Source organism: Dendropsophus ebraccatus, chromosome 3 (assembly GCF_027789765.1).
Source record: "Dendropsophus ebraccatus isolate aDenEbr1 chromosome 3, aDenEbr1.pat, whole genome shotgun sequence".
In the NCBI taxonomy this organism is placed as follows: Eukaryota; Metazoa; Chordata; class Amphibia; order Anura; family Hylidae; genus Dendropsophus; species Dendropsophus ebraccatus.
The window spans coordinates 84,684,859-84,699,196 of NC_091456.1; the positions used below are offsets into that span (position 1 = coordinate 84,684,859).

General features: G+C 49.7%; 1 protein-coding gene across 1 annotated transcript in view; it reads left to right on the forward strand.

Annotated features, from left to right (window-relative positions):
* The first annotated feature begins 666 nt into the window (after positions 1 to 666).
* TDRD7 (tudor domain containing 7) overlaps positions 667 to 14,338 on the forward strand; it is a 94,526-nt gene continuing 80,854 nt past the window's right edge. Inside the window, exon 1 of the mRNA XM_069962119.1 lies at positions 667 to 922. The gene's annotated coding sequence lies outside the window, so the exon portion shown is untranslated. The remainder of the gene's footprint in view (positions 923 to 14,338) is intronic.

The following is a 14,338-nucleotide window of genomic DNA, read 5'->3' on the forward strand; positions in this document are numbered from 1 at the left end:
GGGGCACTGGCTACTATGGAGGGCACTGGCTGCTATGGGGGCCACTGGCTGCTATGGGGGCCACTGGCTGCTATGGGGGCCACTGGCTGCTATGGGGGGCACTATATGGGGGGATTGGCTACTGTGGGGGGCACTATATGTGGGCATTGGCTACTATGTGTGGCACTATCTGCAAAGATGTGGGGGATTTGATGGCGGCGGTTGGGGGGGGGGGGGGGGGTCCAATTCGCACCTCCGCCCAGGGGCCCATAATGCTGTTAAGACGGCCCTGGGTATAAGGCCATTCCTGTGCTATATACCTGTGCTGCACATGCCTTATGCACAGCAGCCTTTGGTCAGTATTCTTCTCTATATACCTGGGCTAATAGTAAGTGATACTGTGTGTCCTGCAGCAGCTTCTCCTGGTCTGCCTCTTCTCTCCTCCTGACACCACGTGGTAGGAGCAGCCGCTCTGCAGGTCCTGTGCTGGGGAGTACGGCGGGGCATCACGTTAGCCTCATGACTCTTCCTACAGCTGCCCCTGCAGTTTAGAGATTTCACTTGAAGCTAAACTCCGCAGTTGGTTCCGCTCCGGCTTTTGGCTTGAAGCGCTGACTGTGCAGCCGGTCTGACACTGACCACTGCGCCCCATCACTAGCTTGTGCGTGAGGGGAGGAGGCGGGGCCGGTGACAGGCACACGTGTTAGGGGCGGGGCATGGGCGGTGCCAGCCAGGACGAGGAAGGGAGACCGGGAAGGCGAAAGTGTAGAGAATCTGCAGTAACTGGAAACGAAACTGCCGGGAGGGGCCGTGTCCAGGCAGCCGGTCCATCCGCCCCACACCGCCGCCCTCGGCCGGGCATGTCAGCCGGGAGCCGTCACTGAGCCAGCCCGGAGAGTCACGGCGGGGCCGTTATAGCGGAGCGGCGGATCCTGAGAGACTGGTGAGCGGCTACCGTGTGCTGTACGGGATGTGTCAGCTGTGTGTATGGGGCGGGGGGCAGAGCTGCCCGGTTACCGGTGAGGGCGCACAGGTGTGCAGGCATGTGAGGAGGAGGAGGCGTCCTGGGTGTACACGAGTGTAGGGAAGCCCCGGCCTCCTCTGCTGCCGGGGGGATTCCTGATAATCCGGCACTGGGATACAGCTGCGGACTAATCCGGCTTACACCGCACCTCACTTAGATGACTGGTGGGGAACCCGGGAGATGGGGGGGGGGGGGGGCTGTATATAGGGGTCCTCCTCCGGGTGTATGGTGACCCTGTATGTGCTGCTGGACTGTTACATTGCCTGGGGGGGGGGCTGTGTATAGGGGTCCTCCGGGTGTATGGTGACCCTGTATGTGCTGCTGGACTGTTACATTGTCCGGGGTCCTGGGGGGGCTGTGTATAGGGGTCCTCCTCCGGGTGTATGGTGACCCTGTATGTGCTGCTGGACTGTTACATTGTCCGGGGTCCTGGGGGGGCTGTGTATAGGGGTCCTCCTCCGGGTGTATGGTAACCCTCTATGTGCTGCTGGACTGTTACATTGTCCGGGGTCCTGGGGGGCTGTGTATAGGGGTCCTCCTCCGGGTGTATGGTGACCCTGTATGTGCTGCTGGACTGTTACATTGTCCGGGGTCCTGGGGGGCTGTGTATAGGGGTCCTCCTCCGGGTGTATGGTGACCCTGCTGCTGGACTGTTACATTGCCCGGGGTCCTGGGGGGGCTGTGTATAGGGGTCCTCCGGGTGTATGGTGACCCTGTATGTGCTGCTGGACTGTTACATTGCCCGGGGTCCTGGGGGGCTGTGTATAGGGGTCCTCCGGGTGTATGGTGACCCTGCTGCTGGACTGTTACATTGCCCTGGGGGCTGTGTATAGGGGTCCTCCGGGTGTATGGTGACCCTGCTGCTGGACTGTTACATTGCCCAGGGTTCTGGGGGGGGGGGCTGTGTATAGGGGTCCTCCGGGTGTATGGTGACCCTGCTGCTGGACTGTTACATTGCCCAGGGTCCTGGGGGGCTGTGTATAGGGGTCCTCCGGGTGTATGGTGACCCTGCTGCTGGACTGTTACATTGTCCGGGGTCCTGGGGGGCTGTGTATAGGGGTCCTCCTCCGGGTGTATGGTGACCCTGCTGCTGGACTGTTACATTGCCCGGGGTCCTGGGGGGGCTGTGTATAGGGGTCCTCCGGGTGTATGGTGACCCTGTATGTGCTGCTGGACTGTTACATTGCCCGGGGTCCTGGGGGGCTGTGTATAGGGGTCCTCCGGGTGTATGGTGACCCTGCTGCTGGACTGTTACATTGCCCGGGGGGCTGTGTATAGGGGTCCTCCGGGTGTATGGTGACCCTGCTGCTGGACTGTTACATTGCCCAGGGTTCTGGGGGGGGGGGCTGTGTATAGGGGTCCTCCGGGTGTATGGTGACCCTGCTGCTGGACTGTTACATTGTCCGGGGTCCTGGGGGGCTGTGTATAGGGGTCCTCCGGGTGTATGGTGACCCTGCTGCTGGACTGTTACATTGTCCGGGGTCCTGGGGGGCTGTGTATAGGGGTCCTCCTCCGGGTGTATGGTGACCCTGCTGCTGGACTGTTACATTGCCCGGGGTCCTGGGGGGCTGTGTATAGGGGTCCTCCTCCGGGTGTATGGTGACCCTGTATGTGCTGCTGGACTGTTACATTGCCCGGGGTCCTGGGGGGCTGTGTATAGGGGTCCTCCGGGTGTATGGTGACCCTGCTGCTGGACTGTTACATTGCCCGGGGGGCTGTGTATAGGGGTCCTCCGGGTGTATGGTGACCCTGCTGCTGGACTGTTACATTGCCCAGGGTTCTGGGGGGGGGGGGCTGTGTATAGGGGTCCTCCGGGTGTATGGTGACCCTGTATGTGCTGCTGGACTGTTACATTGCCTGGGGGGGGGGCTGTGTATAGGGGTCCTCCGGGTGTATGGTGACCCCGTATGTGCTGCTGGACTGTTACATTGCCTGGGGTCCTGGGGGGGCTGTGTATAGGGGTCCTCCGGGTGTATGGTAACCCTATATGTGCTGCTGGACTGTTACATTGTCCGGGGTCCTTGGGGGGGCTGTGTATAGGGGTCCTCCTCCGGGTGTATGGTAACCCTCTATGTGCTGCTGGACTGTTACATTGCCTGGGGTCCTGGGGGGGCTGTGTATAGGGGTCCTCCGGGTGTATGGTGACCCCGTATGTGCTGATCATACTGTTAATGAATGGAGATTGCCCCCACAGCGATCAATGGTTTTCCATGTGTGTATTTGCCCTTTACCCCAGTTGATGGCACATGGCCATGTAGCTGCTTAGCCATAGAGGTGGGGTCCCATCTCCTGTCTGTATATTCTTATTAGAGATGAGCACCACTCAGGCCCATGCGTCTGAATACTACTGGTAGCTGATAAAAGTTGGATGCCATAGGCTGTATCCATGGTTAGCGGACTCCCTAGGGCGGCATGCAGCTACTTCAGCCACCGGTATTCTAATGCCCAACAATTGGACTGGAGCATGCTTGGGTTGCACCATCCCTGATCCTTATTTTTCTGCATTTGTTGTCTTGTTTCACTTGTGGGTGACATCCCAACCCCCCTTCTCCATTACAATACAGAAGTTATTATGGGATGGGGGGCAGGGAGCACATCCTGCTACATACCCCATAGCAGTTGTGCCTGTCCGTATGGGGACAGAGCTCACAGATTCAATGACAAGGAAACAAAGTAAGCCTCTGTTGACTTGAAATACTGCAAATACCCATGTACCAGGATGACTATTAGGAGCCAGACAACCAGCACAAGGCTAGTCTCACACTGGCATAAAGCAGACTCCATTTTGCATCCATATGACAACCACCAGACCTAGTCTGATGACCCATTCTAACAACTCTCAGCTGGGGGTGTCATATGGATGCAAGGATGAGTTTGCATTATGCCAGTTATGACTAGCCTTGTGCTGGTTGTCTGGTATAGGAAGCCTCTTTCCTAGTAGTGGTCCTGTTACATGGGTATGTGTAGTACTGCAAGGCAATAGGTGCTCACTTACTTTCGTTTCCTTGTCATTGTAACTTGAGCCGTTGTGTGAATGCCAGGACACATTCTTCCCACGAATTATTCTGAGTGGTTAATTGCTTGGGTTGTTTGTAAATGTGATCGAGTGAGGCTATGCTCACATACAGTATTTTGGTTCACCCTTCAATTTTACAGCCCACGGTCCTCTCTTCAGCTGATTAGAGTATAGAAATGTATTTTCAACCGTTTTGTGAAAAAGAAAAATGGCTGGGTTGCAAAAAACCCTGAATATTAGAATAAAGACTGAAATATAGACGTGTGCATATAGCCGCCTCATTGCACCGCCTAAAAGATCTTTGAAGGAGTATCCCAGTATGACAGGTGTGATAGGTGTTTTTCCCACAGTCACAGCAAAGTGGGTTTTTTTCCCATTTTACCAGGTTTTGTCTTTACGCCATTCACCCTGTGGTAAAACTGACTTGTTATCTATGTTCAGTCAGTTCAATTACACTGATAGGCAATTTCTATAATTTTTATTTTATCTTCCTACTTAATTAAAACTTAAAAAATAAAAATTTAATTGCTCTATTATGACCTATGTAACACTTATTTTTTTGTTTTATGGGGCTATTTGATGCGTCATTATTTGTGCCATAGTCTGTACTTTCTATCAGCATCTTGCTTGTGTATATGCGACTTTTTGATAACTTCAAATCCAGAAAAAGTTTACATAACAATTTACCAAAAAGCAGCAATTTTACACAGTACTTCCACCTATGCTGTTTACCATTAAAGATCAGGAGTGTCATAATTTAATCGTTTGGGCCATTCTGCATGCAGCAATAGCAAGTATGTTTTTTTTTTGTTTTGTTTTTTTTTTCTAATTTAAAAAAATAGGGGGTGATTTTTTTATTTTCTTAAATATTTGAAAACTTTTCTTAACACTACTTTTGTAGTCCCCCTGTAGCACTTCTATGAGCAATACAATGATTGCTCATGGGGATCAATGCAGTATATCAAGTACTGCATTGATCTGTTATCTGGCCTGGATTGCTTTAGGCTGCTGCAGATGAAACAGCCGGGAACCAGAAGAGGCCCAAGTTGGTAAGTATAAGGGATTGCAGTAAGCCAATCTGGCCACTACACCACCAGGCATGGGGTGACTGAGAGGGGACTGGGGTGACTGGCAGTATTATTTAGCACTGTATGGCAGTATTTAGAGTATAAACATTCTGGTAAGTGCATATGTGTCATTTCACACAACACACAGACATCAACACAAACAAACATGAAGACACAGATCCATGTACAACAAACACACAACACGCCCTGAGGCCCCGTCTCTGAGCCAGAGGAAAAACCTTTAAGCTCCATTAGGTTTCTCCTTCCATTGTGTAGTGTGAGCGGCAGGATGACATCTTCACCTCGGCTGGTAACAACCTATAGATTGACATTACTGGGAGCCGCTCACGCGCTCTGCAAGTCCTGAGGCTGTAAAGCAGGATTGGTGGTCTGCACTGCACCCCCGATCCTGCTAAACAGCTCCAGGACTCGCAGCGATGCGATCACCTTGCCCTGCAGTCCCCGCGGCCTCCTCCAGAGACCAGGGAGCTCCATGTGCGACAGGGACCCAAGGGGGTGGCGGGTCAGCGGTGGCTCTGCTAGTTTAAGCGGCTGGAGGCTGCCTGCACTGCTCACCGGCCCCACGCTGTACTGCTGCTGTACACCTTTCCGCCTGCCGCTACACACCTCACCGCTCCTCTCCGGACCGCCAACCTCACCCCCTGCAATGATTTTTTTGTGAAAATTGAATGTACGATTTTCACAAAAAATCAAAACGATTCTACAATTCTGGGCGAATTAATCAAATTTTCACTTTAGTCCCTGAAGTTCCAGCAGGGGAGTGGTATGTATAAGGCTTATTTTTATCAGCTGTCGGCCCCGCATTGCTATTAAACGTAGCCATGTATGCCTGGTGGCCAGGAATTTTTAGGCTGGAATAAACTACAATGATGAGCTGGAAAAAAAAACAATTTGGTGATACATTTACATTATTATCATGTGTTTACACAGAGAGATTTATCTGACAGATTTTTGTAGTCAAAGCCAGGAACAGACTATAAACAAAACAGGTCATAATGGAAAGACTGAGATTTATCCTCTTTTTAAATACTCTTCAAAAATGTGTCAGATAAATCTGTCAGTGTAAAGTCACCCTTAGATCCCCCTCTGATTGTTAATGATATCTAGATGAAGTGCGTGGTGGCACGATTCCTTCCCCAGCTTGTCATTTGTCTAATTTGTTTTATCCAGTTCTGTATCTAAGAGCCATGGGTATTCTAAGGGCCCTATTACACAGGATGATTACTGTGCAAATTATCGTTATATCGTACGAATTTAAACGATAATTGTTTAGTGTAAATTAGTGATGTCACGATACCAGAATTTTGAGTTCGATACCGATACTAACTTTTTTTATTTCGATACTCAATACCAGTTCGATACTTAGTAAAGTATAAAAAAACAAAACAAAATACAGTGGTAGAAATATAATACCCCTGCACTATTACAGTGATACCAATTTTTGGACTATTTTTATTTTATTGTGTTAAAAATAAAGTTAGTGATATCTGTCTAAGACAGCTCTGCTGCATCAGCTATCACTAAGACAGCTCTGCTGCATCAGCTATCACTAAGACAGCTCTGCTGCATCAGCTATCACTTAGACAGCTCTGCTACATCAGCTATCACTAAGACAGCTCTGCTACATCAGCTATCACTAAGACAGCTCTGCTGCATCAGCTATCACTTAGACAGCTCTGCTACATCAGCTATCACTAAGACAGCTCTGCTACATCAGCTATCACTAAGACAGCTCTGCTACATCAGCTATCACTAAGACAGCTCTGCTACATCAGCTATCACTAAGACAGCTCTGCTACATCAGCTATCACTAAGACAGCTCTGCTACATCAGCTATCACTAAGACAGCTCTGCTACATCAGCTATCACTAAGACAGCTCTGCTACATCAGCTATCAGTAAGACAGCTCTGCTACATCAGCTATCAGTAAGACAGCTCTGCTACATCAGCTATCAGTAAGACAGCTCTGCTACATCAGCTATCAGTAAGACAGCTCTGCTACATCAGCTATCAGTAAGACAGCTCTGCTACATCAGCTATCAGTAAGACAGCTCTGCTACATCAGCTATCAGTAAGACAGCTCTGCTACATCAGCTATCAGTAAGACAGCTCTGCTACATCAGCTATCAGTAAGACAGCTCTGCTACATCAGCTATCAGTAAGACAGCTCTGCTACATCAGCTATCAGTAAGACAGCTCTGCTACATCAGCTATCAGTAAGACAGCTCTGCTACATCAGCTATCAGTAAGACAGCTCTGCTGCATCAGCTATCAGTAAGACAGCTCTGCTGCATCAGCTATCACTAAGACAGCTCTGCTGCATCAGCTATCACTAAGACAGCTCTGCTGCATCAGCTATCACTAAGACAGCTCTGCTGCATCAGCTATCACTAAGACAGCTCTGCTGCATCAGCTATCACTAAGACAGCTCTGCTGCATCAGCTATCACTAAGACAGCTCTGCTGCATCAGCTATCACTAAGACAGCTCTGCTGCATCAGCTATCACTAAGACAGCTCTGCTGCATCAGATAACACTAAGACAGCTCTGCTGCATCAGATAACACTAAGACAGCTCTGCTGCACCACCCATCACTAAGACAGCTCTGCTGCATCAGATAACACTAAGGGTGGTATTACACGGAGCGATAATCGGCCGAATCGGGCCAATTCGGCCGATTATCGTTCCGTGTAATAAATGCAACGATCAGCCGATGACAACGATCATCGGCTGATCGTTGATAAAGTTTAGAACCTATTTTCGTCGGGCGCCGACCGCGCACCGCTGCGTGTAATAGCGGTGCGTGGCCGGCGACTAACGATATACATTACCCATCCACGTTCCAGGGCTGCTCCTGCCGTCCGCTTCTCCCTGCGTCCCGCGCGCGCTCTAGCGTCACAGAGGCCTGTCAGCTGATAGGCCGCTCAGCCAATCACAGGCCGCGGCGGTCCCGGCCTGTGATTGGCTGAGCGGCCTACCAGCTGACAGGCTGCTGTGACGCTAGAGAGCGCGCGGGACCCCCGGGAGAAGCGGACGCAGGAGCAGCCCTGGAACGTGGATGGGTAATGTATGCCAGTTTAGCAAGGGCTGCAAGGACATCGGTAACGATGTCCTTGCAGCTCTTGTCAAACGATTATCGGGCCGTGTAATAGGCCCAGTAAACGAGCAACGATCTAGCAGATCGCTGCTCGTTTACAGGTATTATCGGGCCCTGCTCGGCCCGTGTAATACCACCCTAAGACAGCTCTGCTGCATCAGATAACACTAAGACAGCTCTGCTGCACCACCCATCACTAAGACAGCTCTACTGCACCAGTTACCAAGATTGCGGAGGAAGAGAAGAGGAGGTTAGACAGGATCCCACACACTACAGCCGATCTTATCTGCTCCTCTCAGCCCCGGCCACCTCCCCCACCTGCCAGCCGGCTGGATCCTCACATGTGCTGCACTTCCCCCGGATCTCACAGACCCCCGCTCTCCCTCTTCATCCTCCCCACCTCCAGCCTTCTCCGTCCTCCTCTCTCCGTGACCTCCCGCTCTCCCTCTCCAGCCGCTCTCTTCTGTGCAGCTCCGGCTCCTCTCCCGGACCTCCCGCTCTCCATCTCCTCCGTCCTCTCTCCCAGACCTCCCGCTCTCCCTCCAGCCTTCTCCTCTGTCCTCTCTCCCGGACCTCCCGCTCTCCCTCCAGCCTTCTCCTCCGTCCTCCTCTCCCGCTCTCCCTCTCCAGCCGCTCTCCGTGCAGCTCCGACTCCTCGGCATAAATCATCTCTCTGATAACAGAGTCTGGCGGAGCCGGACTCTGTTATCAGAGAGACACCAGCAGTGGGGGTCTGTTACACACAGTAGCCGACCCCCGCTGTATATGGAGCGGGCTCAGGAGGGGTCAGATGCCGCTGTCAGTGTGACAGCGGCATCTATATACTTAAATAGCCGGCACTAGCAATAGCTAAGTGCCGGCTATTTGAAATTGGCGCCAATGGGAGCGGAGGGAGGGAGAGCAGAGGAGGAGACTGCAGGGGGCAGGGGGAGGCCCATAGAGAACACGGCCGGCGCTCAGCTAGCCGCCCACCGTGTTCTCAGCTTAACTTAAAGTTTCGATACCAGGAAATCCTGGTATCGAACCGTTTTTTTTGCCCGAAATATCGATAGTAGTATCGATATTTCGGTGCATCGTGCATCCCTAGTGTAAATACAGACAGAGCTCAAACGACCAATGACAAATCGCTCATCGTTCGTTTTGTGCTGACAACAAAATCATTGTTAGTTGTTTGCTGTAATTCCACATTCATTCACTAATCGTTCAGTGTAATTCCACATCGTTCCTTCATTTGCTGAGATCAGATGGAGTAAACTATTGTGGTAACGATCATAGCTAACAGCTAACGTTCTGTGTAGTATGGTCAACTATTTCAAGTTAACTATTAACTAAAATTTCTCGTCTGTGATCGTTAAGCTTTAAAAATCAATTTGTCGTAAAACCCTAAATCCATGTTTCCTTATCTAGTCCTCGAGGACCACCCACAGGTCATGTTTTGAGGATATCCCATACAAAGAACACCTGTGGCAATATATGATGCACTGACTATAGTTCTATTACCTGTGAAATACTAAGGAAATCGAAACATGACCTGTTGGTGGGCCTTAAAGTGACACCGTCACCCCCTTAGTGCATTCTGACATCTCTACACAGGTGTAAAGGGTAAATTTTGTGTTTTTCATATCTTATTTCATATCATACGTCATGGTGCTTGTTCAAGTAAAAAGTGTCCTTTTATCAACTGCAGATTGTATTAAGTGGGCGTGGCCTCGCGGCACTAGCGCCACATAACCCCGCCCACAACGGCACGGTTGGTCCCGCCCCCTTGACACCCATTGGTTGTCCAACGTAAAGGGGGTGGAGTCTAGACCTTTCGGCCAGCCTGTTCCAATGGCCGGCGAGGGGGCGGGGCCAATTGTGCCGTTGTGGGCGGGGTTATGTGGCGCTAGTGCCGCGAGGCCACGCCCACTTAATACAATCTGCAGATGATAAAAGGACACTTTTTACTTGAACAAGCACCATGACATATGATATGAAATAAGGTATGAAAAACACTAAATTTACCCTTTACACCTGTGTAGAGATGTCAAAATGAACAAAGGGGGTGACAGTGTCACTTTAAGGACTGAAATTGGGAAACACTAGGGGGGAGATTTATCAAACATGGTGTAAAGTAGGGATGTCACAATACCAGAATTTTGAGTTCGATACTTGGCGTATAAACCCCCCCCCCCCCAATAATTATTCAATATAATGCTGTTTTCTGATTCCCATAACTTTTAAAATCTTTCAGCCGGTGGGGCTGTCTGAGAGTCTTTTTTTTTTTAGTGCGCAGTGATTTGCAGATTTGATTGGTACCGTGTTTGCATATATGACTTGGGAAGATAGTATGGCTGACACACAGTGTAGTATGTTGGGGTTAGTAGTTGTATGGCTGACACACAGTATAGTAAGTTGGGGGTAGTAGTTGTATGGCTGAGACACAGTATAGTATGTTGGGGATAATAGTTGTATGGCTGACACACAGTATAGTATGTTGGGGGTAGTAGTATGGCAGATGCACAGTATAGTAGGTTGGGGGTAGTAGTATGGCAGATGCACAGTATAGTAGGTTGGGGGTAGTAGTAGTATGGCAGATGCACAGTATAGTAGGTTTGGGGTAGTAGTATGGCAAATGCACAGTATAGTATGATGGAGGGAGTAGTAGTATTGCAGATGCACAGTATAGTAGGTTGGGGTAGTAGTATGGCTGACACATAACATTAGTATAGTATATTGGGGATAGTAGTTGTATGGTTGACACATAGCTATACAACTACTATCCCCAACATACTATACCAGTGCTGACCCAGCACTAGTATAGTACATTGGGGATAGTAATAGTTGTAGTGGAGCAGAACCTTCACCTCCTGCTCCATGCTGTCCGGTCCCGGCATCAGTCCTTGCTTCCCTCCTCGCTGTGACTCCCGGCCCCCGCACACAGGCCGCAGCCTCCTCACTACGGGACAATCTCCAAAGCCATCGGCTGAGGCACACGGAGCGGCTCGGATGCTGCTGACACAGCAGCATCTACACAGTTAAATAGCCGGTGTAACTGTGTATATGCCGCTGTGAAGTGTCAGCACTCAGCAGCATCTGAGCGCTCCGTACGCCGCAGCCGATGGCTTTGGAGACTGTCCCGTAGTGAGGAGGCGGGGGCTGGGAGTCACAACGGAGCACAGCCCAGTATGAATTCCGCTCCGTTAGTGACAGCGGCATGCCGTACCCGGACGGCCCCCGCTGGTTGCAGAACAGGGGTCGGCCAGTGGGTAGTGTGGGGTTAACCCCCGGCCGTGACACATGTGCTGTGGCACGCTGGCTCACTAACCTGCTTGACCGGGCAGCATGGAGAAGGAGTTGGTGAACCGCGCGGGGGGTGGGGAGCACATAGCAAACACGGCCGGCGCTCAGATAGCCGCCGGCCGTGTTCTCTGCACTATACTCTGTTAAGCTGCGCTATTGCACATCTTAACATAAAGTATCGATACCAGGAAATCCTGGTACCGAACCGTTTTTTTGCCCCGAATATCGATATTAGTATCGATATTTCGGTGCATCATGCATCACTAGTGTAAAGTGAAACTGGCTCAGTTGCCCCTAGCAACCAATCAGATTCCACCTTTTATTCCTCACAGACTCTTTGGAAAATGAAAGGTGCAATATGAGTCAGTTTCACTTTACACCATGTTTGATAAATCTCCCCCTGGGTTTAAAGCTCTGACCTACACTCACCGGCCACTTTATTGGGTACACCATGCTAGTAACGGGTTGGACCCCCTTTTGCCTTCAGAACTGCCTCAATTCTTCGTGGCATAGATACAACAAGGTGCTGGAAGCATTCCTCAGAGATTTTGGTCCATATTGACATGATGGCATCACACAGTTGCCGCAGATTTGTCGGCTGCACATCCATGATGCGAATCTCCCGTTCCACCACATCCCAAAGATGCTCTATTGGATTGAGATCTGGTGACTGTGGAGGCCATTTGAGTACAGTGAACTCATTGTCATGCTCAAGAAACCAGTCTTAGATGATTCTAGCTTTATGACATGGCGCATTATCCTGCTGAAAGTAGCCATCAGATGTTGGGTACATTGTGGTCATAAAGGGATGGACATGGTCAGCAACAATACTCAGGTAGGCTGTGGCGTTGCAACGATGCTCAATTGGTACCAAGGGGCCCAAAGAGTGCCAAGAAAATATTCCCCACACCATGACACCACCACCACCAACCTGAACCGTTGATACAAGGCAGGATGGATCCATGCTTTCATGTTGTTGACGCCAAATTCTGACCCTACCATCCGAATGTCGCAGCAGAAATCGAGACTCATCAGACCAGGCAACGTTTTTCCAATCTTCTACTGTCCAATTTCGATGAGCTTGTGCAAATTGTAGCCTCAGTTTCCTGTTTTTAGCTGAAAGGAGTGGCACCCGGTGTGGTCTTCTGCTGCTGTAGCCCATCTGCCTCAAAGTTCGACATACTGTGCGTTCAGAGATGCTCTTCTGCCTACCTTGGTTGTAACGGTTGGCTATTTGAGTCACTGTTGCCTTTCTATCAGCTCGAAACCAGTCTGCCCATTCTCCTCTGGCATCAACAAGGCATTTCCGCCCACAGAACTGCCGCTCACTGGATGTTTTTTCTTTTTCGGACCATTCTCTGTAAACCCTAGAGATGGTTGTGTGTGAAAATCCCAGTAGATCAGCAGTTTCTGAAATACTCAGACCAGCCCTTCTGGCACCAACAACCATGCCACGTTCAAAGGCACTCAAATCACCTTTCTTCCCCATACTGATGCTCGGTTTGAACTGCAGGAGATTGTCTTGACCATGTCTACATGCCTAAATGCACTGAGTTGCCGCCATGTGATTGGCTGATTAGAAATTAAGTGGTAATGTGCAGTTGGACAGGTGTACCTAATAAAGTGGCCGGTGAGTGTAAATGGATAGTAACATAGTAAATAAGGTTGAAAGAAGACAAGAGTCCATCAGGTTCAACCTAGGGAAACCCTACTGTGTTGATCCAGGGACGGCAAAAACCCCCACTAGGGAGACGACAACCACCCCACCACGTATCACCGGAAATCTAATGCCCATAACTTGTAATATTATATTGTTCAAGAAAAGCATCCAGGCCTCCCTTGAACTTATTTAATGAATCGGCCATGACAACATCATGTGGCAGAGAGTTTCACAGTCTTACCGCTCGTACAGTAAAGAACCCGCGTCGATGCTGATGATTAAATCTTCTTTCCTCTAGACGTAGAGGATGCCCCCTTGTCATGGTTACAGACCTAGGAGTAAAAAGACCACTACAAAGACCTCTGTACTGTCCATTCATATATTTGTACATTGTGATCAGATCGCCCCTAAGAAGTCTTTTTTCTAGCGTAAATAACCCCAAGCATGATAACCTGTCCTGGTACTGTAACCCACCCATTCCCTTAATGACCTTTGTTGCCCTCCTCTGCACCCGCTCTAGTTTAGCTGTGTCCTTCTTATATACCGGTGCCCAAAACTGTACACAGTATTCCATATGTGGTCTGACTAGTGATTTATAAAGATGATACATACAATCTTTATTCAACAAATCAAGATACCGGACATTTCTAGATCTTTGCTTTCTTTCCAGTGCAAGACAATGTTTGCTACCTCCAAGGCGAAGGGGGTCATTCACGCGTCCATAGAATTTTGTCCGTACAGAAACAGTGTTCTATGAACTGTCCACGGAGCTCCCGGCATCATGATTAATCATGATGTCGGGAGCTTCTAAATAGTTATCTTGCAGAAGCAGGTTATAAATCATGTGGATGTTCATTATTTGGATGGTCATAATCCATTACGGCCATTATACTATACAGTGCGTGCACTGCTGGACCATTTCCTATTGACTTCAATTGAGCACTTTATTTGAAAATATGGCCATATTTGTACCTTAAAATTAGGATTGTATTTTTACCTTTATTTTACGGTGTGTGAACATGGCCTGGTCTCTTGAGAGGCTTAGCAGCAGTAGACATTGGTAGTTCCTTACAGTTTGTATTTATTTGCACCTCCCTCTTCCTATGAAGCTGTTTCCTGAACCAGTTTAAGGGCTGAGAAGCCGCAGCGTGTCCTGCACCTTCCACTATCCTCTTCTCACTTCTAATGAATAT